The sequence below is a fragment of the Rhyacophila brunnea genome, unplaced genomic scaffold (assembly GCF_057557595.1).
Source record: "Rhyacophila brunnea isolate RB1 unplaced genomic scaffold, BYU_Rbru_1.0 scaffold_3, whole genome shotgun sequence".
NCBI lineage: Eukaryota > Metazoa > Arthropoda > Insecta > Trichoptera > Rhyacophilidae > Rhyacophila > Rhyacophila brunnea.
The window spans coordinates 8,460,855-8,484,356 of record NW_028232965.1 but is presented as its reverse complement, the minus strand read 5'-3'; the positions used below and the strand labels follow the sequence as shown (position 1 = coordinate 8,484,356).

General features: G+C 33.7%; 1 protein-coding gene, 1 long non-coding RNA gene and 1 other non-coding gene across 4 annotated transcripts in view; all 3 read right to left on the bottom strand.

Annotated features, from left to right (window-relative positions):
- The window catches only part of LOC147067831 (1-acyl-sn-glycerol-3-phosphate acyltransferase gamma-like), a 30,368-nt gene extending 22,131 nt beyond the window's left edge, over positions 1 to 8,237 (bottom strand). For both annotated transcript variants that reach the window (XM_085952668.1, XM_085952667.1), the window contains exon 1: positions 8,041 to 8,237. The gene's annotated coding sequence lies outside the window, so the exon portion shown is untranslated. The remainder of the gene's footprint in view (positions 1 to 8,040) is intronic.
- A 2,010-nt stretch (positions 8,238 to 10,247) lies between these two features.
- Positions 10,248 to 11,989, bottom strand: LOC147067830 (uncharacterized). Its single transcript, XR_015071358.1, has 3 exons — positions 11,849 to 11,989; positions 10,639 to 11,011; positions 10,248 to 10,399 (listed from the first exon to the last, which is right to left on the bottom strand). It is a non-coding gene; the product is annotated as an uncharacterized LOC147067830 (long non-coding RNA).
- A 2,226-nt stretch (positions 11,990 to 14,215) lies between these two features.
- LOC147067829 (U2 spliceosomal RNA) lies at positions 14,216 to 14,408 on the bottom strand. Its single transcript, XR_015071410.1, has one exon. It is a non-coding gene; the product is annotated as a U2 spliceosomal RNA (small nuclear RNA).
- Positions 14,409 to 23,502: the final 9,094 nt, after the last annotated feature.

The following is a 23,502-nucleotide window of genomic DNA, read 5'->3' as shown; positions in this document are numbered from 1 at the left end:
GGGGCTAAATCTGGCGAATACGGTGGGTGGTCGACCAATTCGAACTTCAATTCTTCAATTTTAGCCATTGATCGTAAACATGTGTGAACACGGGCATTGTTCTGATGAAAGAGGATTTTTTTCCTGTTTAAATGAGGCCATTTTTCTTCAATTTCGTTTTTTAGCTGGTCCAATAAAGATGCATAATAATCCCCTGTTATTGTTTTTCCTTTTTCCAAATAGTCAACGAAAATAATTTCACGTGCATCCCAAAATACAGTAGCCATAACCTTACCAGCTGATTTTACGGTTTTCGCCTTCTTTGGACATGGTTCGCCTTTCGCAATCCACTGCTTTGACTGTTCTTTCGTCTCGGGAGTATAGTGGTGTATCCATGTTTCATCTACAGTCACAAAGCGACGAAAAAATTCATCCGGATTGCGTTGCATGAGCGACAACAGGGCTTTAGAGGCCACCACCCTATTGCGTTTATTGTCGACTGTGAGCAAACGCGGCACCCATCTTGCAGAAATATTTTTCATGCCCAATTTGTCATGTAAAATAGAAATGACGCTACCTTTTGAGATCCCTGTAACCTCAATTATCTCACTCAACTTTAATCTTCGGTCACTTAACACCATATCGTGGATTTTATTGATCATATCTGGTGTAGTCACCTCTACAGGACGTCCTGAGCGTGGTTCATCCTTTGTTGATGTACGACCACGTTTAAATTCATTTAACCAGTTATAAATAGTTGCAAGTGAAGGAGCAGATATGCCGTGAACTAAATCCAACTCATTTTTTATTTCCTTTGCTGTTAACCCTTTTATATTAAAATGTTTAATAACAGCTCTAAACTCAATTTTCTCCATTTTCCATTTTTCCATTTTCCACAAGCAAATTTTTTTTTTAAATGTACGAAAAACACACAACAACCCGACCAATCTGATTGAAACTTCGCAGCATACTGAATCGGTAGTGCCGCTGCATGAAAACAAACCGCTTACAGTACTAGTCGCGCCACTTGTCGGCTTTTCTAAGGACTTATTGACCCACCCTCGTACATTAAGAGGAATACAAAAAATACTAGAAGTAAAATATAACAAAAGATACACTTACTATTTATAGCCTTAAATTCAAAGATGTTGTTTATAAAAACAAAGAATATCGATTTGTTATACTTTAATACCTATTATAAAATAAACATTATTCACCACTGATGTGTATGTGTCAATAATAATAATATAATGTAAGTATACCGTTATGAAACCTCTGAGAACATTCAGATAACCATAGAATTTTAGAACCATCTGAGATTTGTTTACCTCAAGCCTGAACAAAAACAAACCATAAGTTCGAGTAAGTAAGCATTCGGCACGCTTATATCTCCGCTCTATGCGTTAGAGTAAGATAGAATTTCTACGGCTGAATTTTAAAAATATGAAAACGTCATCGGAATAAATTGATTTGGCTGGTTACATGCATTTAAAAACTGCAAGCACGTGTTGCTGAAATTTATTGTGTTTGTGTTAAATATAAAATTAGTGGTAATTATTTTTAGTTATTTTAACACAATGCTTACAGGCCCTTTTAATTAATTTTGTAATTAACGTGTTAATTTTCATTTGAAAAGTAATTAGCAAAAACACAATTTTGTGCGGCCCGTAAGCTATGGGTTAATACAGAACATATTATGGTTAAATAATATATTATGTTGTGTTTAGATTTGGTAGTCGTACTGAGAAGCAACACGATGGTATAACATTTCAAAGTTAAGTTGAAAATAATAAAATCGTTGTTCTACTATGCGTTATACGCTAGAAACGCGGCTTCATTTTGCCGAAAAATAGGCCATCTCTATATATCATTATTCTGAGGTTTACCTTGATAATGCACTTCAGTTACGGGATGCACAAATGCAAATAACATGTTAATTACAAAATCAATTAAAGGTCCCCATAGCCATTTTAATAAACAATATAAGTAATTATATTTGTGTGCATCAACAGGTGTTCTCACTTTTTTTCAAAACTAAAATATTTGAAACCTGCATAAAAGATATGGACTATGAGCTCAGAATAAAAAATAAGTAAGTATAAGATAATTGAATAAAATAAAATTTAGAACACACCATCTTGCTTCACATAGCAAGTAATAATATGACACATCATCTGCATAATAAAAAAACTCTGATGCTTCATACCTATGTGTATCATATTATGAATTTATTATAGGATGTTTTAAGAATTTATCATTTTCTTTTATTTCAAAGAAAAATATTTAATAAAAACATGATGGAATGATATCAATAAGGGATTTGATTTATGTAGGTATATTCCAGGGATGGGCATACATGAGGTCAACGAGAGCCAAATTCTGGATTTTCATATATATAAAGAGCCACACTATAGTCACGCTCTCACGTAGTATTAAATACACAAATTCAAATTTAATTACATTTCTACACAAATCTTAATTGCTATATAAAGTATAAAACACAAAATAATGGGGAAAGAAAATACCTATATTTTTATCAAGAAATATTGGGAGCCACACTTAGCCCAACGAAGAGCCGCATTTTCCCACATTTGGTATATACATTCATATGTGGTTACCACTGTTACCAGATATTTTTGGGTTAATGTATCAGTGTTTTTCAACCTTTTCACGACAGCGGCACATTACGCCCTCTGCCAAGCTACAATGGCACGATAAGCATTGACATAATAATATTTCGATATGAAACTCCCTGGTAAGTATACTTGAAAATAAAATCCAACGGAATATATAGGCCATGATGCGTATGGGGTGATTGAAAATTTTATATACTCGGGATCAAAAGCAAAAAAGTAGAACAAGACAACAGAAGACCTGAACCCCACTTGTGGGAAATAGATGCGTGCACATTTGCAAGCAACTGCTGGGGTAGGAAATACTAGGTCAAAGAAACAAACTTTTGATAAATAAAACAATAAGGCCAGTGCTAACTTAAAGTTATGAAACATGATGCCTCATGAGATGCTCGAAACGTGAGACTGCGAGTTTGCTGATCGATAGTTGCACTTAACTAATACATGTTGGTATGTCTCATCCGAGACACACCTTGGAGAGAACAAAGGGACGGTTTTCCAGGACAAGCACACGTTGAAAGATATTTTTATGGGCACAGAGGATTGAAAACATGGAAATTAGCTGCACAGCTCTTATTTATTTGTACATATTAGGTATTGAAAGTTTCAAAAAATTATCATTCCAAGCAGTTTACTAGAGTAGGTCAGATGAGTTAAAATGTATGACAAACGTATGATAATTTTATGAAAACAAGGACAACTAAAGGACACGTTTATATTACAAAAATAACACCTTTCAGCTATAAATGCGATAGCGATGGTAACTTTGACGCAATTCAGATCATTTGAAGGGAACACGGCAAAACTAGGGTCATTGCATTTTTTCATTTTTGAGATTTTAATGCCAATTTGTTTAAGATAAAAAGTGCTCAAGAATGGTATCATTAAAACTAGCAAAAACGATTTCCTTGCTTCATAAATGAAGGGAGAAGAAAGTGTAGTCAAGGGAAAAATCAGCTCATTGTGTATGAAAGTGCACAAAAATGTAGAATATGTTTTTATTACTCTTTTCTACTTTTATTATATTTCAAAATAAATGAGAAATCAATATATACAGTATAACCTCGTTTTTACGTGCCCGGAATTCACGTTTTCCGGGCAATCGCGTGTAATTTTTTCAGTTCCGATGTATTTCAGTACATTTAATACCCGCATTTACGTTTTTCTTTCCCGCGATTTACGTCGGAAATATTCAAAATATGCGAGTTACGCGCGCTTGACAATGATTTGGCCGTGACATTCGAACGGCGCAAACTAATATACATGATTTTTTTAATAAAACGTTATTTTTTTAGAAACATAAAATTTAAATGTTCTTTTTTTCAATACCTCCTTTTTACATTTTCCTTCCAATTAGGTTTTTTTTTTTCAGTCCCTTAAAAAACGTAAAATAGGGGTTATACTGTAAATTCTTTTACTTAACAATTTGTTTACGGTTTACGGGTTTACAACAAATTGTGTTTTTGCTAATTGCTTTTCAAATGCAAATTAACACATTAATTACAAAATTAATTAAAAGGGCCCGTAAGCATTGTGTTAATATTAAACCCATTTTCCAACCAATAACGATTTCATTCTTCTTTTCGCTTTCCTACAAAATTATCATTGTGTAAGAAGGAAAATCCAGACGTCTGGTATCCCTACATTCATATCTATTATAATAGGTACTGTGTTAGTATAAAAATAATCAATTATTAATCACATTGCGCCTGAATATTCAAAAATACGAACACTCCAATGATACTATAACTCTAGGAATACTAAAAAATGATTATATAATAATACTTCTTGACCTTTAGTACCGGTTGCATTTCATTTGGATTAATCATGTATTGCACCATTGCCTGATACAAAGTCCTACCTGACTAATTAATAATTTTAATAAAAATTTCAAAATAATATCAGTAATCGATATATTAATCAGTAAGGAATCATTTTTAAATCTGATAAAATACCATATTATTATATCAGATAGATAGCTAATAAATTTTCTTATATTTTGAAATGAGGCCTACTTACCTAAAGTTAATACAAATTGTGTTTTTAATATCTACTTAATTAGAGCAGCTGTGCCCGATCTTTTCATAAATATGTACCTAACCGATAAATTCGAAAAGAAAAATTCAATAAGCACCGAATTATTGAAAATAAATACTAACTTACTGGTAAAATGGTAAAAATTTTATACATTATATTGCATGAATTATCCATGTATAAACCGCTGCATTAAAGATCACCTACACCAATGGTCTCCAAACTCAATAAGGATGTGAGCTATTTTCAAAAATTGAAATTGTCTGGCGAGCTACATATTAACAAGAATAACATATTCCCTATTTATAATTTATAACCATACATAGTATTATTATATTACTTAAAATAAATTAGGACATTGGACTTACAATAAAACATAAAATGCGTACTTTAATTTTTTATTTATTTATAAACAAAATAATAATTGAAAAATATCTTGAAGTGAGTAGGTATAAGTAAAAATAATTAGTGAAAAGAATGGCATTCACTTTCCTCCACAATTTTTAAATTCTCGGTGAGTACCTTGTCACTCCCATCGGAATGCAATTATCAAGATCAATGGCGGCTGGCCCTTTTGGTCAAATGGTCAATGACCCTCCAAAAATAAATATCTTACAATCTACATAATATTATGTACAATGTCATATATAATTATAATTATCGGCTAAAACATCAACGCAAGAACACGCTAGTGTATATTTACATGTGTGTGTAATTACCATACACACATGTCTCACATTCGCTAGCTCAGCGCGGTCATTTGAGAATATGCGGAAATAAAATATTTCTTTCTCTCTCATTTTTCATATGTCAGACGGAGAGAAAGCACAACGTTCACCATTCTCTTTCTTCATATTTTGTCAAAACATGTCACTACATTCGGTCAATGCCCGAGAATAAAACAGATATACATTTTCAATGTGTCAAATGAAACAGATACATAACGTCAACTGACTCGTACGACGCCAACACACTCTGTTCCGTCAGTTGAAAAAGCCACTAGGTATCAACGGAGTATTAAATATAATAAATGTGTTGGATTGTTTTAATCTTATTAGTATTAAGCTTCAATGTAATTGACGCTTTAGGTACAGTTATTATATAAATATACACACAAAGTTTGGTTTTTAGTGATTTATTTAGTGATATTGTGGCATTGTTTATCGTGACGGTTTATTTGTTGGAACTGACAATTAAATTTAAAATGTTTAATTCGGTGGATTATATTTTCTACGCAATACGATGGGCCAAAATAGACTGACCGCTCTTGCAATGCTCAGTATTGAACAAAAATATGTGGGAAAAATAGACAACATTTATAATCGTGTGATTGATGATTTTTCAAAATGCAAAGATAGAAAAAGTATTTGATAACAAATATGCTTGTTATCAAATAGATTGTTATTTTGCCTCAAACATAATCTCTAAAAATGGAAACCGTTCAGTGATGGAGAATATAATATGAAAGAGGAGTGATTTAAATGCTTCGACGATCTGTTTGAGAAATTTGAAAACAAGAAAAATGAATAAAAGCCTTTGGCTAGAAATAGGGTGAAAGATAGAATATCAAGAACTCAATCGTAATTTTTAAACTTTTAAAATATAACTCTTAAAAACTATTTTTTTTAAAAAACTTTAAAAAACTATTTTTTTCGTTATGAAAAACTGCTTGGCACGTGTACGTAAAAAGGTTCCCCAACCCTGTCTTATAAGATATTGATTTGACTAGTCATTATAGTTTATAAGTAAAAAATGATATTCAATATTGAAATTTTTTCTAATAGTAAATGCCACAATCCACAGATGAATTATTCGCACCACTTTGGGAAACAGTGGACCTGACAATGTTTCTCAACCTTTTTACACATACGGACCGCTAACACAGAAATAAAAAATATTTTATTTAAGTATATAATAACGTATAATAACATCTGATCCCGATTGATTTTGTCAGATGAAACCATTAATCTCTTTTAAGAACAAAAACACAATGCACAAACACTTGCAGGTGCACGGGTTTTGAAGATTTTCTTGGAATTTTTAGCATAGGCATTTGGACATCATAAATTCGCGGACCACCGGTTAAGAAACACTGGTCTACACAATCGAAACTTAGACATTATTAAATTGTACTACACAATAATTATTTGTCTTCTTTTATAAAATTATTTATTTAAGAGAAGTGAATCGTGTAAAGCTGCATTAAGACCAAGCGAGTGAACGGGGGAAGAACAAAAATTCGCTCGCTTGGTCTAAATGGTGTTACCATTAGAAGTACATAAGGTACTTACTTACCTTGCTATTGTAGGCAACTACATAATATTTTACTGTAATAATATCTAACCATAGTTGACAAAATATGAATAACAAGAAAAACAAATTGGTGTACAGCTTGAAAATTTAATAAGTAAAAATTTGAATGTAAAATTAGGAATCTGCGAGCGTTGGACATTTTGGTTACATTAAATAGGTATTGAACATCCTTATTATTATTTTTCATTTGTGATCATAATAATATAGTATCTACCCATAATTATTATATTATAATATTATTTTATATTATAATGAAAAATTGGAATCTTTCAACATTAGCAAAACACTCAAAATTTCTTAGAAAAAAATAACACTTCAGTACCTAATTCAAGCAATTCTATAAATGGAGGCACCTCATAATAAAAGGATGAATTAAATAGTGTCACAACAGTGTTGACATTTTGAGTCAGTAATAGTTAATAGATCTTGAGATCGATAAAGATGCATTTTTTTATGTAAAATATAACCCTTTTTGATTGTTTCCTCAACCCATAACAAAAAAAAGCCAAATAATGAGACCTTGGTCATTCATTGTTTTGAAGAAGCAGTTATGTAATTTTAACGTAGGTATTTAAGTATAGTCATATGATAATACTCTGGTAAATGCATTGAAACACCAGGATTGTCATACATTGCCTACTTGTACTAGGGAATATTATTTTTACATCACAGTCCATGAGAGCAATGCCCTTACACGAAGACTAAAATAACAAAAACACCAACTGAAGAACAGGGCAAGATAAATTTATGAACTCATAAAATTCTTAAAAGTGGTCTAAGCTATTGAACACCATCATTTTACCTTTAATACCTAATAATTTCATTTACTTAATCGTTAATTAACTGATTATAATCGAGAAATACCAATCTTTTGCGTCTAACTAAAAGTCATGAGCAGCAAACCATAACAACGACACGAAACCATAATAATAATACCGTAATCGGTGTATAATCGAATATCATTTAACATTATAACGTGTAAAAACGAATAATAACTTGGTCAAGTATTACAACCTGGCCATGTAAATAAAGGGGCAGATATCAATAGATTATTAAAACATATAGGTTATAATTTACATACCTTCGTAGATAATAATTATGTACCTATCCAATCATCGCTATCAAAGTAATTTTGTTTTTACAGCCACTCACAAACGAAGCTCATTTAAAACTAAAATTCATAAACGCATATAAGCAATATAAGAGTCATAACGAGTTACGATAGAATGATTTTTTTGTAAATCCTGTCAACCTTGTGCGCACAAACGTCCTTGACGTAAAATTCATAAAAAAAATATCCAATTCAACCGCTGATCGACAGTACAACGACATCTATGGTATTTTCAGTGTATCCTTTTGTAAAAACTAGGAAAAACATTGGTTTGGGCACAAAGTTCTTCGTTTCCCACTAAAAATGTAAAGGGTAGGTACCCTAGGTACTCAATTACGTACCTATTTATCGTATTATAAAACCCAGGGATGTTCTGTGATAAAACTAATAAATGAATGTTGGCTTCATATTTTCTGAAAAATCTTTAATAATAATTGATTACCTGTTATTGATTAGGTGTAGTGTAATATGTACTTAATTGCAAAAAAAAAGTACCTACCTACCTACCTGTTATTTTCATTGAATGGATGGAAACCCGAAACGAGCAACATGTGAGGTGAAGCTAGCAATTTGAGACAATTTTTTGATAAAGTTACCTTAAAGGTATAATATATACCATAAATATAATATAACATAATATATGCCATAAAGGTATCAAAAACCTTGAAATTCTTTTTATTTATATCAAATCTAATTTAGAGATGGTGATGGTGACATATACATGTAATACAGAGGTACCTAGAGGTGACTACAGAGTTTCTACGAGAAATTTGATATTACTTATCATAGACCATGGTGCACATGTGCGGCCACCAGAGGATTTTGCTGCGGCAACCATAGCTTTACAGAATAGGTACCTAGTATTTCAAAAAATTATTTATAAAATTGGTTCAATCCACATACATGCCTTGTCTTAATGCCGGCGCTCCATTGGCACGCAAGTCAGACGATTTACAGTCTTCGGACTTTTTTTTCGCGTGGAGCACCCCAGGTCTGCGGACTTTTTAATCCGCAGACCAGGCTCGTTGGATTTCAAACATGTTTGATATTTTACTCGCCGAGCCGCTGAAATTCGTACGTTCACCACGCTTTACCGTCACATTATTTATATCTATGCCGACGGACGACAGCGCCATCATTATTTTACTGTCATTCAAAGTGTTCGGACATCTCACATCGATAACAACAATGGTAGATCTACGAGTGCATTCGAAAAGTTTCTTGGAAGATTTTATTAGTTGTTTTAAAGACAACCCATCGTTGTGGAAGACGACCAGCCCACTATACAAGAATCGTGATGCCAAGTCCTTGGCGTATGCGGAACTTTTGGAGATTTTAATCAAGGTGGAGCCGCAGGCAAGGGTCGACGATGTTAAAAAGAAAATACAGACATTGAGGTCGGGTTACAGAAAGGATAGAAATAAAGTAAGGACATCATATCGAAGCGGAGCCGGCACAGACGCAGTTTATCTACCCAAACTGTGGTACTATAGAAATTTGGAGTTCTTGAACGACCAAATGGAAGGTACGTAGGAATGCTTTAAAGCTATTTATTATACACGTGCAGATTATGAAATTGTCGTACCTAGCTCTGAAAGTGACATCGCATTAGATTAGCTACTATTAAGCAATTAAAACATACAGCTATGAATCATTTCTAGTCACAATAAAATTATTTATTCTTTGCTGAGGTAAGTAAGAAATAATAATATATAGGTACGATCATGGCGGTGGAAGCGCGGCTTATTGAGTCGTGGTCGGGTCCCAGGTTCAAATCCTGGGTCTGACAAGTACACATTGAATTTCAATTTGTGTATGAGTCAGAGTATGGACCTAATATGTTGAGCAAGTGGCTGACATCCATTTCTCGTAAAAACAAAATCTGTCAATACAAACCTCCACTCCGTGGAGGTCCATATTATGATCGGACATGGTCGAAAGAAGAAGAAAAGAAATGATCATAAAATCAAAAATCGCTCGAGTTAGGTTCCTTCAGAGACAATCAATAAATCGTCAATCATCAATCAAAATTAATGGTACAGTTTGGTTATGAGGAATACAGCGGAAAACACATTTTGAAAATACCCGATATACTGGATTACACCAATTATACCAATATCAATATTAACCGTATGAAGGAATGGGTACTTAGGGGAGAGATAATAAAAAACAAGTTTGAGTATTATGTTGTATTTTAACAATTTACATTTTGTTTTACAGAATCGAGCTCAATATCCAGCATGGTGGACGATTTGGAAAACATGTCTCCTGATGAGAGTTACTCCAACTCGTTAAACAACGAAGATTGTATTGAGGTAAAACATTTTAACTAAATTGTTACATTGGTTTAATTTATCTATTGCTTATCATACTTTCTTGCCATGTGACAGCCCCGGTAGTATTAAAATATTTTTCGAAATCTCCTCGCGCTTTCTTAGCATTGGCAGTGGCATTGGCAAATGCCAAAAACATTTTCTATAATTCGCCTGGCTCTGCATGTCCGATAATTATATATTCTTTTACTGTGATTTAATTGCCTTTGTGAATACGGCTTTATGAAATCGTTACGTAATGCAAAGGCTTCATCGCCAATATAAACAAATGGCAGTGCATCAGAATTAGCAGTAGGTTTTTTTGGTGCAGGTATTTTTAATCTGCCTTCGTCTAAACGTTTGAAAAAATCAGATTTTCTCAGTACGCCTCCATCAGAAATACGTCCATTTGTTCCAACATCAACATAAATAAATTCATAATTAGCATTTGCAATCGCCATCAAAACAATGCTGTGGAAATGTTTGTAATTATAAAAGTGGGAGCCGGCGCCTGCAGGTGGCACGATTGCAATGTGTTTCCCATCAACTGCGCCCAGGCAATTTGGAAATTGCCATTTACTATTAAATTCTTCTGCAATCGTCTCCATTTCTTCGTGCGTATCAGGGAACTGCAACAAAAAATAATCAACATTTTATTTACAGATAGAATATTCGCCTTCAACATCCACGTTGTCGACTACTCCAAGGTCGAATCTCAATAGAGCACCAGAACCCCCATCGTTCAAACGAAAAAAATCGAATGATAGTGCCAACAAAGTGTTAGAATTAATCACCGACAAACTAAGCAAGACTGAAGATGAATTTGATGTTTTTGGCAAAATGATGGCCATGAAACTACGATCGATGTCACAGGGACAAAGTGACAAAATAACGCCAGCAACTACTGTTCATACTCAACCAGTTTATCGTATATTAAGCAAAAATGTACAAAAGCCGGTATAATAAATTAATGTTTTTTGTATGAATAAATATCTTGTAAAAATATTTGTTTTTTTGTTTGTTTTTATGCCTATAAACCTTAGCTTAAGCGATACAACAAATGGTAAGTATTTGAGCTATGTTAGCAAACCTATATTATTATGTGGCCTCATTTAGAAATCAAATTCCATGCTTGCTTTTCGAAGAATATGACTAGTATTACAATACATTCAACAGGAATAATTAAGCAGCTTGCTTACAGCCTATATGGAGAGTCCTGGCTAGGTACAGCATTCTAATGGTCTATTGAATATTTAGCATGTCAACGATGGCCTTATTTGTGACTATATATATACCTATCTCAAATGCATCTTGTCTGCCATTCTTATGATGTTGCCGTCTATGATTTATATAGGTAAAACAATCCACTAAACGTTCACTTTATAAGACCAACCAATGTCTACTTGTTAATGATATATTTGTAAATTTGCCCAACTTTATTAGATGACGTATAATATAATACACACCTTGAAATATTCTCCTTTCAAAACGTCAATGATGACTTGGCAAGTTTCGGGAATTATCTTGCCCAGAGTTTGTCTTCCAATCGCAGTTCTATAATGCAAGTCAGTGAATGTTCCGCCGGCAGCCAAAAATCGCAGGGTTGCACATAATCTATCATGAGGAGAAATAGCTTCCCTCATCATAGTATTTTTTTTTTTTAATAAATGGGGAGACCAAATTATACAGTTCTGTGTATACATCCTCCGACATTCGCAAATAATTGCGGAAATCGCTCGGTTGCAAACGCAATTCTCGTATTAAATTTGTGTGGGATAATGTCGTTCGTTTCCTTATCCAATGTTTCACCCAGTATTTGTGTACCCTTTGCTTCGTTATTACATTATCTGCCACCCAATAACCCAAAAAACATAAAACGTCGGTATCATTTAACGCCATCACGATTTAACTGTCAGATATACGTATATTATCTATGCTGTCAAAGTCGACTGTTTTACTCGTCAAATTAATTATATACTCGTTTCGTTGAACGTCTGTTGGCCAGTAGCAGAACGTAGAAAAATCTGAAGACTTATTGTCGTCGGACTTTTGGCTCGCCAATGGAGCGCTGGCATTAAATTTCTTTCCACGCTCAAATGATCCATAATGTGTTTTTGTGATGAGATCATGAAGTTTAGAGTAAAATAGTCCGTTTCTGAGAATAAAGTCAATTGGCAACAATTGCTTTATTAATATTGCCTATTTTCCTACTACTGTATACTGGAAAAGATTATTCAATAATGAACTTTATAAATTGAGGAATTTCCATTTGCATTATGTATTTTTAAATAAATAAATATGTAATAAAATGTTAAAATGTCTTTTATTAAATGGGATATAAATAAATAATTGAACCATTTTTTTAGTAAATAAAATGTAGCTTTAATTTTTTCAACCACAACAAAAGTGAAATTTGGTGCGGCCACCAGTCGTTTCCATAGGACACAGTTAAATTTCACGTGAGAACCACTTTCATACACTAATATAGCTTTTTGCACAGCGTTGGAGCGGAGCTCGGAGCAGTGGAGCAATGGGGTTTTACCTGGAGCAGGAGCGGAACTGGAGCACTGAAAATTTTAAGTGCTCCACTACTCCGGTTTTTTTTTTATTATTAAATTTTCGTCCTAAAATTCAATGAAAATATTACTATATTTGACACTGAAATACTTACTAGAAAATATTTGAAATTTAATATATGGCAGCACTGCCGTAAGATTCGAATAATGAAAGACGATTTGCTGGCGTTTTTTTAATAGAATTAATAATGAAAATTACAATTTTAAAACTACCTCGGGTAGGTAATTATTTTTTTAACATTTGTATAAGTACATTTATTATGTAATATATTATAATAATATCCTTTTTTACCCGAAGCGGGGCAGACCCTGAAGTGGGCTCGAACAAGTTATTGGGTCCCGGAGCGGAGCAATGCAAGAAAAAAGGGTCCGCTCCAACCCTCTGGTTTTTTACTTATCTTATTACGCTTATGGCAATATGGCATGGTCACGGGTGATGCGTACCGAATATCGCGCCATGCCAGGTTATTGATATTTTTTAATCTAAAAAGTAAAACGGTAACAACGCGCCACAAACCTATATATGCGTCAATTACATTGAGCTTCTTTACGAGTTGTTTATTGGCGAATTTACAATCTGCCTGTAAAGTCGCCCAGTGTAATCATCGAACAAGCAGGTTGTAAACAATGTAAACACTCTACCGAGAAAAGTTGAAAGCCGGTCAACTTTACACGCTACACGCCGGCGTGTGAGCCCACTGCGCCTGCGCAGTACTCAGTACAGTGTTGCCAACCGTACTATAATTATAGTATTTGTACTATAATTTTGGTCCGCGTACTATGTACGATATAAAATAGGTATAGTACGCCCAAAATACTATAATTTTATATAAAAGTACTATAATTCTGCATTTGCCATTTCGCAATCGAGTGGTCTTCGAAAATTTGGAAATCTGCGGCCCGCGGCGAAATATTTTTCCCAAAAAAAACAAGCCAACCACGAAAAATCGGGAACCTGCGGCCCGCGACGAAATATTTTTCCTAAAAAAAACACAAGCCGACCATGAAAATTTGGGAACCTGCGGCCCGCGACGAAATTTTCATTTTCAACAGATGACAACGCGTACTATATTTTATCTCCAAATACTATAATTTTGGAGGCTCTGTACTATAATTCCACTTTTAAAATATGGCATCACTGACTCAGTAGCAACTTCCCGGTAAAAAAAGTCAAACTACGTTTTGTCAAAATGTCATTGCTATTGTACGTCAACGCCATGCGACAAGAATGTAACAATTCAACGAAGTAACAATGTCAATAGATGGGCCGATCCCGGCGGCACTGCAATGCCGGGCCAACCCGCGACAGGAGTGGAGCAAGCCCCGAACTTCCCGTCACATTCCAAAAATCAGTTTAATATACTGGTCCCGCAATGCGGGAACTATCAGATATTAAGCTGATAAGAACAGATACTACACTTTGATCTTAGCCTTGAGGCCGAGAAGCGATACCATGATTACGTATCTGTGTGAATATAAAACATTTAAAGCACGTTGCATAGGCGACATTGTAATACACGTGCGTTCACGCCATCTGTGATTTTTGCGCATAGCCAGTAACGCATTTTATATTATAACGGAAATGACCCATTCGATAAATTCGTCATCTTAAACATAGAATAAATTTAATTATCAGTACCTATTTATACTAAAATCTTAATATTTGAAGATTTTTGTTTTAATAAAATAATAACAAATCTGCAGATAGCAGGGCCGCTAGACCAGACCCGGGACATTCTTCCGGAGCACACTCGGGCACTTTTTCAAACAAATATTCATTATCATCTGGGCTCGAAATGAACCGGAGCGCACCGGAGCGCCGTTCCGGTTCATAAAATCGGTAAAATTATCACTCCGTCTCGTGGAAAAATAATTTGACCGTCTGAGCTAGATAGGTCATAATATACCATAATACTAATTTGTATATACTACTTTAATTAATGTGTATATAATTTGATAATTACGAGTATGTTAATATCTTCAGAAAATTATTGGGCGCTCCGGTTCGTTAACTTTTCCGTTTCGAGCGTTGATTATCATTAGGTACGGACAGTACGGCACTTATCCTAAACAAAAAGTACTTACTTAGTAATAAACTTACTTATAAAAGATTTCGGATATAACGGACCAAATATCCGGTCAAATGTGAACATTATTGTGAATGTTATACAATATGTTTAAATCCAAGAGCGGAATGCACAATCTAAGATTTCGTTCCTAAGGATAAGTCGCCGAAAAGGATGACTTAACTATAGACAATCCTGATTATAGAGTTAAGGAATCCTTAACCATAGACTACTTTTGTTATGAACACGCCCCCTTCTGTATTACCATTTACCACTGACAGCTGCTGTCAAAATAAATTCGCATGTCTATAACACAGTCCATACACTCAAATTCATTTGACAATGTATCTCAATATGGATATTGATAGTGTTAATTCGTTTGGCATGTACTTGCAGAATATTATTTTATTTTTATACGCCAGCCCGCAGAAATACAAAATACCAGATGAAGAATGACATTTGATGCTAGTGTTACCATGTTAAAAAAAAAACTTGTGGTGCCTGTGGAATCACGTATAATGACTTATAACGGAAACATAAGAGTATTATAATTAAATATTAATATGTATTTATAGTTATTGCATTTATAAAATGCAGTTGTCATATTTTTGTCATCGTTTAACGATTCTAAAATAATTTACCTAATTTACCTAACGAGAATTTTTAAATATGGTATTATTTTCAATAAAAATGATCTTAACTAAGGACAGTGTTTCTGCATAGTGTTTTCTGCTAAGGAAATTTTAGTTATGACAAATGTTTCTGCATTCCGCTCTACGATTTCGTTCCTAAGGATAAGTCGCCGAAAAGGATGACTTAACTATAGACAATCCTGAGTATAGAGTTAAGGAATCCTTAACCATAGACTACTTTTGTTATGAACACGCCCCCTTCTGTATTACAATTATTTACCACTGACAGCTGCTGTCAAAATAAATTCGCATGTCTATAACACAGTCCATACACTCAAATTCATTTGACAATGTATCTCAATATGGATATTGATAGTGTTAATTCGTTTGGCATGTACTTGCAGAATATTATTTTATTTTTATACGCCAGCCCGCAGAAATACAAAATACCAGATGAAGAATGACACTTGATGCTAGTGTTACCATGTTAAAAAAAAACTTGTGGTGCCTGTGGAATCACGTATAATGACTTATAACGGAAACATAAGAGTATTATAATTAAATATTAATATGTATTTATAGTTATTGCATTTATAAAATGCAGTTGTCATATTTTTGTCATCGTTTAACGATTATAAAATAATTTACCTAATTTACCTAACGAGAATTTTTAAATATGGTATTATTTTCAATAAAAATGATCTTAACTAAGGACAGTGTTTCTGCATAGTGTTTTCTGCTAAGGAAATTTTAGTTATGACAAATGTTTCTGCATTCCGCTCCAAGTGTCTAATAACACTTTATTGACTAGGTATTCGTTAGATAACAAAATTAAACTACCTACTTAATATATTACACGCATTTTCGTAATTTTAGAGAGTTGATTATAAAAAACAGCAGACTTCAAAAATGCAAACAAAACTTCATTCTTTTTTCAAGGCAAGATTATGTAGGTACCTACCTACTGAAAGAAAGCGCGTCGACATCGAACATTACGTAGATACTCCACAACGGGTGTGTCTGGATCGTCTGGATATAATATCATCCGAAGACTAATAACTAGGATTTTTGTTTGTGTTTTTATAATATAATGATATTATATTCTCTAACGCTGTGAAATCTAATCGTTTGCATCTAGATGTGAGTGGGTGAGGGAGGGTAATAAACTAAAAATAATTAAAAGTAATTAAGGTTAATATGTAAACATTTTATTATTTTATTTATTAAAAATATATTATTATAAATATAAGCTTTTACCGCGCAAATATACATATCACGACAACTATAAAATAATCTATAAGTATTATAATTATTATAATTATTATAATCTCTTCTTAGGCATATATGCAAAATCTTAGATCACTTATTCATAATAGATGTGAAAGCTTCCGAAGTCTTTTCTGTGTTTACAACCATCGTATTTACTATTTATTAATAATTGATCTTATCATTATTCATTTTACGTTTTGTGTGTCGGTCATACGTCGCATTTAAATGACTTTTCAACTGTATTTCTCATTTTATATGTTTTTAAGTAGCTTGCCTTTTCGTTAACCGTGCAAAATTATATCATTCACTACGATTTGTTACTATTATGTGTCATTTTAATACCTACGTTGAATATATCAAAGCTTCTGATTCTATATGGGCATACAATGTACCTATGAATTAAAAGGCTATTTTTATGAACGTTTTTCTGATTGTTAATTTATTTTTTCCAAGTAAATACGGTCACCCTAGTTACAGCTGAAACCATGTGTCCATCGGTAGAATTAAATCGTGGTGTAGGTATCTGGGCACAGGGAATGTACATGTTGGAAACTACGGGGCGCAGTAAGGTAATAGGCAGAGTAAGACCGGTTTTTAATCGCTTCGGCTAGCTGTGCATTTTCCGAACTATACAACGAGTCGCATGCCCCCTGAGTTGCTCTACGTTGCGGAGCGTGTTCAGGGGAATGGGACGACTGGACGCCAGGGCAATTGGGCGCCGCACTATTGAATGAAATAAATATACATTTTAATCAGTTTCCTATATAGTACCTACCTACTACTTAGTGGTTTTAATTCATTTTGCTCTTGACATGTTTTTTTATTGCGGATTGAAAATTATCATGCTTGAGGCTATAATATAAAAATAACAGAACTCTTTTCTCAATGAAATTTGAACATAATATGCACAATTGTAACAACAACGTGTAATTTAAATTCTCACCAAGTATTTAATAATAATATAACACTTTAAATATACGTTAACTATAATTCACGAAAGTCTATTTATTTTCGAATTTGATTCAATTGCGTGACGCCCAGTTGTCCCGGTGCCGAATCATCCTAAACCCCGTATACAGACATTCCATATTAACAATATAGAAAATGCAGTCCGCAACGTGTGGTTATCACCGGTGTCAGTGGTTAGCGAGGCGTGCGACACGACCAGATACTTATTCAAGCAAAAAGTTTTAATCCACCGAGTCTACGTGTAATATATTAAACACTTTAATGACAATGGGAGGAAATTTGGAAACAATAAATTTTATATGGAAATTACTTACTGTAGTCTATAAATTACTAAATAATAACAATAATTTAATTTACAGTTAGCACAGTTTCCATGGGAAACAAATTTTATCAAAGCTAACTGATTAACCCGGTTTCAAAATTATTTGTAAAATGAATAGAATGAGTAACTAAACAGATAGGTACATACCTCCATCTTATAATACTTATGCTTTTAATGTCATCCGTTTGTCGCCAATAATATTATGCAAGCAAATTTTTAATTAGATACGTGTTTAGGGTCCGTGGAAGCCCGCTATGCTTGACAGGACTTTTCTATCCGCTAAACAACATTCGAGTGTTAAAATACACAAAAAGTAATGGAATTAGGATTTTTCACACTTACTATGATATACTCGTATCCGGAAACTTGTACGTGTGTAGTTCGCCGTATCATACTTCACCGTGAAATGTTGTATCGGAAATATATGGTCGTACATTAAAGACCGTCCAACCTATTTGGGTCGTATAGTACTGACATAAAATTCATGTCTAAATAAAACACGGTTCTTGCAACCTTTTGCATACCATGCGCCAATTTTTTTCACAGACGAGTTCAGATGCACCATACAACTCAAGCACCTTTTCTACCTTCTTACGTTCACGGTTGGGGTTAGAAAATAGGGATCGGATCTGCTTCGCTTAGGGGAGGAAAAGGAATAACTCAATCACGCAATTAAATTAATTTATTTATGCCAGTTCAAAAAACACACGTTTATTGGAGCACCAATCTACAATAGTCAGATATGATCTATTGAACGAGAGGGTGATCGCTGTCGTGGACCCCCTGATGGTGCTACAGCTACTGTAGAGTCTCGATTGGCGAAGATAACTTGTTAAAATTTGTTAGGTTAGGTTAGGTTAGTAAGTTAGGTTAGGTTAGGTTAGGTTTTCATTCTTGAATTCATGAATTTTGTCATAATCGGCCATGAAAATTGAATAAATTTTAATGTTCATATTGAATCTAATAAAATTTGAGACCATATAGTATAGGTAAAGTTATCTCATTCTGATAGAAAGCACCCAAAGAACTGTGCCACGGTGAAATGTTTTTCGTACAATTAACATGTCACCAGCGGTTTTAGGGTTTATAGAAGACTGATGGGCTTGACAGTTCTGGCATTATCCGCTATACCACATTAATTGAGTGTCAAAAAACACAAAAAGTTATGGAATTAGGATTTTTCACACTTACAGTGATATTATAATATCATAGGTCGGGGGGTGTGATAAATGTGGGCTTTTTTATGACGAAGCTTCTTCACCCACTTGCTTCATGAAAAATCACCACTATATTATGTATACAAGGTTTTCAAATGAAATGGACGATTCATTTTAATGTTCTAAAAAACCTATTAATCAGGCAGGTGATATTTTTTCGATATGACATAATACGTAGGTAAATAGTATACCGACTCATGTATAATATTGTTCAAATAATCGTCTGACTCCTCTGAGAGATGATCGTTTTTTTTTTTTTTACTTTTTACGGATAAATTCGGCTCTATATCACCGATGAAGCGTCGAATATTATGTTTGAGATCAGGAATCGTGTCTGGAAAAATCCATAGGAAGAAGTTCAACAGTGTTATTTAAATCATACGATCTCGGAAGCCAGTGAATGTGGCCAAAACGGGATATACCACGACGTGGTCTGCGGGAGTTATCTCCCATGTTACGGGCGCATTACGAGAGGTGGTGCCATCACACTGAAATCATAATAATTTTACTTGTCAATTCCATCCAATTCCTGTAAAAAATATATATATATTCATATCACGATAATAGTTACCATCCACTATTTGTGAAATTCGATTGGTATTTTCAAAAAACTACTGCCCGATGACACGTTCTGCCCAGAAACGACATAAAGCCGTAACCTTTTAAGGATGTTATGGTTTCTCATAACGCTTTTGAAGATTTTAAAATCCTTGAACTTGATATTGTCGGAAAATATCATGTAATTTTCGCTGCACAATCAAATTGTAGTTGAACCATTATTTTAATACTTACTTAAAATATTGTTTTACAATTTTGTACCCGTTGTTGTACCTACTGTATAATTTTCCTTAAATCTAGATTATCTAGGTGCCAGTGGTGAAGGGTGACTTTTGGAAAGAGGTAGGCTATGGAGATCTGATAAAAAAGAGCACACTTGTCATGTATACTTACGAGAATAGTACGATATTTACTACTAATGAATAGGTACACACTAGTAAATGACAACGACACACTAATTCAATGAAACTTCAAAAATTCATTGACGACTTAAAAATGAGCGATGTGTTTAAATTAAGTACGTATTATTCAAAACATGTAGGTATCCCCATCAAAAATCATTAGATAAAATTTATTTTTATTTATAAAAACAATCTATACCTACTTACTTATTTATTAATATTCGATTAAACGCCGTTGAAATTATTTTTTAAATTATCTAATTATTAATGATTTTGGAGAAAGTGCGCAGTCGTGACAACATTATTATGCGCGAATTTTTTAGGCTCTGCGATCGGAGCTTACCTTATTTCGTACAAATCAGCAGACTTGCCGCGGTTACGAAACATAAAGTCCATACGAAAAAAATTGAGAATTATTTCACACATAATCGGAGATTTATTTACGTCGAGACGTCGCAGCGTTTATTATTTATTCACGGCGCGCTGTGGTATATTTTTTAATACCTTTGCAGTTGTTTTGTAAACTGTGTAATACTGTAATGCATTCCTACATATACGACATCTCTCGTTGGCAAAATAAATTATTTTTATTTAGCATAAAATAATGAAGTGATTAAGTATATAAATATGTCAATATGCAATTAAAAAATATTTTTCTTAAGAAGGTAGGCTTTAAATAATCGCCTAGTATGGAGTCTTCGCCACTGCTAGGTACCTACATCAAATTTGAAATCAGTGACACAAAATGGCGGCAAATCTACAACTGTTAGTTCTTATTGATACACCACTGAATTAATTATTCAATTACTAAAAACCTACCTCATAGATTGAAACAACCAACACATATAAATAAAATGAGCGGAATTATTTTGAAACATTAAAGTAAATTTAATTTTAAAACAAATTTTCTAACAAAGGTATCGTCTCATCTAGTTTATGGAAAACTGTCATTGTCAGAAGCCAATGTTAAGTCTCAATGGTCGGATACTCGGATGTCAAGAAATATAGATAGGTAATTAGAAATTAATTAACTTTATGAGAAAGTGTCGGCATCTTAGGTTAAAAATAGTTAAAGCAAAAAAATCCTGACAACATAACTGCGTACCTAAAACCACGACTGTTTGATAATAGTTTGGGTACATGTCAATTTAAAGGTTTTCTATGTATTTGTCTGTGTCTGTAGCCTAACGTGTTTGCAAAAAATTTAAAAATAAATATAAAAAAGACATCTTTATAAGTCGGTTTAAGGGCGGCACTTTACCTAGGGACGTCACCATGGCCCCCACATCCTTAAACGCCCCCTCCTAGGCCACGATGTTTGACAGGACACCCAACCTGGTTACAGTGTAATGATCTACCGAAGTGTTTTCATAATGGCATTCCATGGAGCTATAGGGTTCCTCGAGGTAAACTTAAGGCGCGTTTCAGACGGGACACCGGTGTCGCGCTTGATATAATATAGAAGACCTTTGTATTCGAATAAACGGGCCTTTGTATTATGTTTTTGAATGCCCCAGAGCTAATGAGTCAACGCATAATTTCGCTTTATAAATTAGAACATAAAACTGGCTGCGGTAATAAAAAAAGAATGTATCGGCGGCTTGAGAATGTAGCGGCCGACGAAAAAGTGTACCGGACACGGGTTGACTCATTAGCTCTGATGCGTTCATAAACATAATACAATGGACCCTTTATTCGAATACAAAGGCCTCCTTATTATATATGAGTGCGACACCGGTGTCCTGTCTGAAACGGGCCTAAGAGTAAGTATTCTGTGTATTTTTTTATATTTTTTAATAAATCCACATGAATTATTGAGCTGTTAGCACTCGGGATCATATTATGATGATCTAGACCCCCTTTTGTGGTAGCCAAGTAACATGCAACCCTTCGCTATATTAAATAAATATTCATTTTTGTTAGTCTGGAAATAGAGACACTAAAAATAAATATAAAATAAAATTCTACACGTGAATTATCATTTAATTATATCGATCATGATATCACATCAAATTGCATCGCACAGTCCCATATTGTAAAATTTTAATATATTTTTTTACTGCAAATTTGTTGTGTGACATTACCTCACTTCACTGGTCGACCCGCCACGCCAGGCCTCCAGGCTAGAGCCCTGCTTGCCCTCAATTATGGGGGCCATGGACGTTACTGAATATATCTATTAGAATATAAAGAGCACCAACAAAATATTATTCCATATTAAGAATGCATGTTTAATATATAAGAAATTGCAACGCATTTCTTGCTTCTGTACATTATAATGTTTCATGGTCTATGTGCGAATTTAGAAAGCGCTTCAGTGAGTATTAAAAGCCATTAGTTAACATTTGTCGCAATTAAGTATGACTCCTTTAGCATTGTGGTCAATGTGCGTGGGCGCGATATCCGAGAGATGCAGGTTCGATTCCTGCGGGGGGTGTCTTACATATTTCAAAAAGATTTTTTCTATTGGTTATAATATACGAGTATTTTTTTCAGAAGTGTTTTCAAAATTATGTATGTTCAATAATAATTATAATGTTACATTCTTAAGTCTTGTGAATTATTCGTTGAATAAAAAAAATAGTTGATTATGCATTATATCTGTTCTGTGGCAGAAACAGTAGTTTAAAAGAATATCTATATATTACTTATTATCTTTTCGTTTTGACGTTGTGTGATTAATCAATTGGTTGATTTTAAAAGTATCTACATAATACAGTGGGTGGGCCAATTGCGCTTATTTACGATTGAATGTTACATCTTAGTCCTTAGTTTATTGGTGACCGCCCCAATACATAAAATCCTAAGTAGTCATTTGTATAGGAGAAATTATTAGATGGGCTCTTCCAATAATATTTCGTAATAATCGTAACTTTGAAAAGTTGCCATAATGTCATAGGCGTGCTATAATATGTTTATTTATCACAAGAAAGTAATTAATTATTACGTATTTAAACATTCCAGTGGCTCTATTCTATGCTTATCGACCGCTAAAGTGATAAAGTGAAAAATATTATCAAACTTAGGGTAGGTTTGTATCAAAATATTAGCACTTATTGTAACAATTACACGAAGCCGGTTTTTATTGTTGCAATAAGTGCTATATTTTA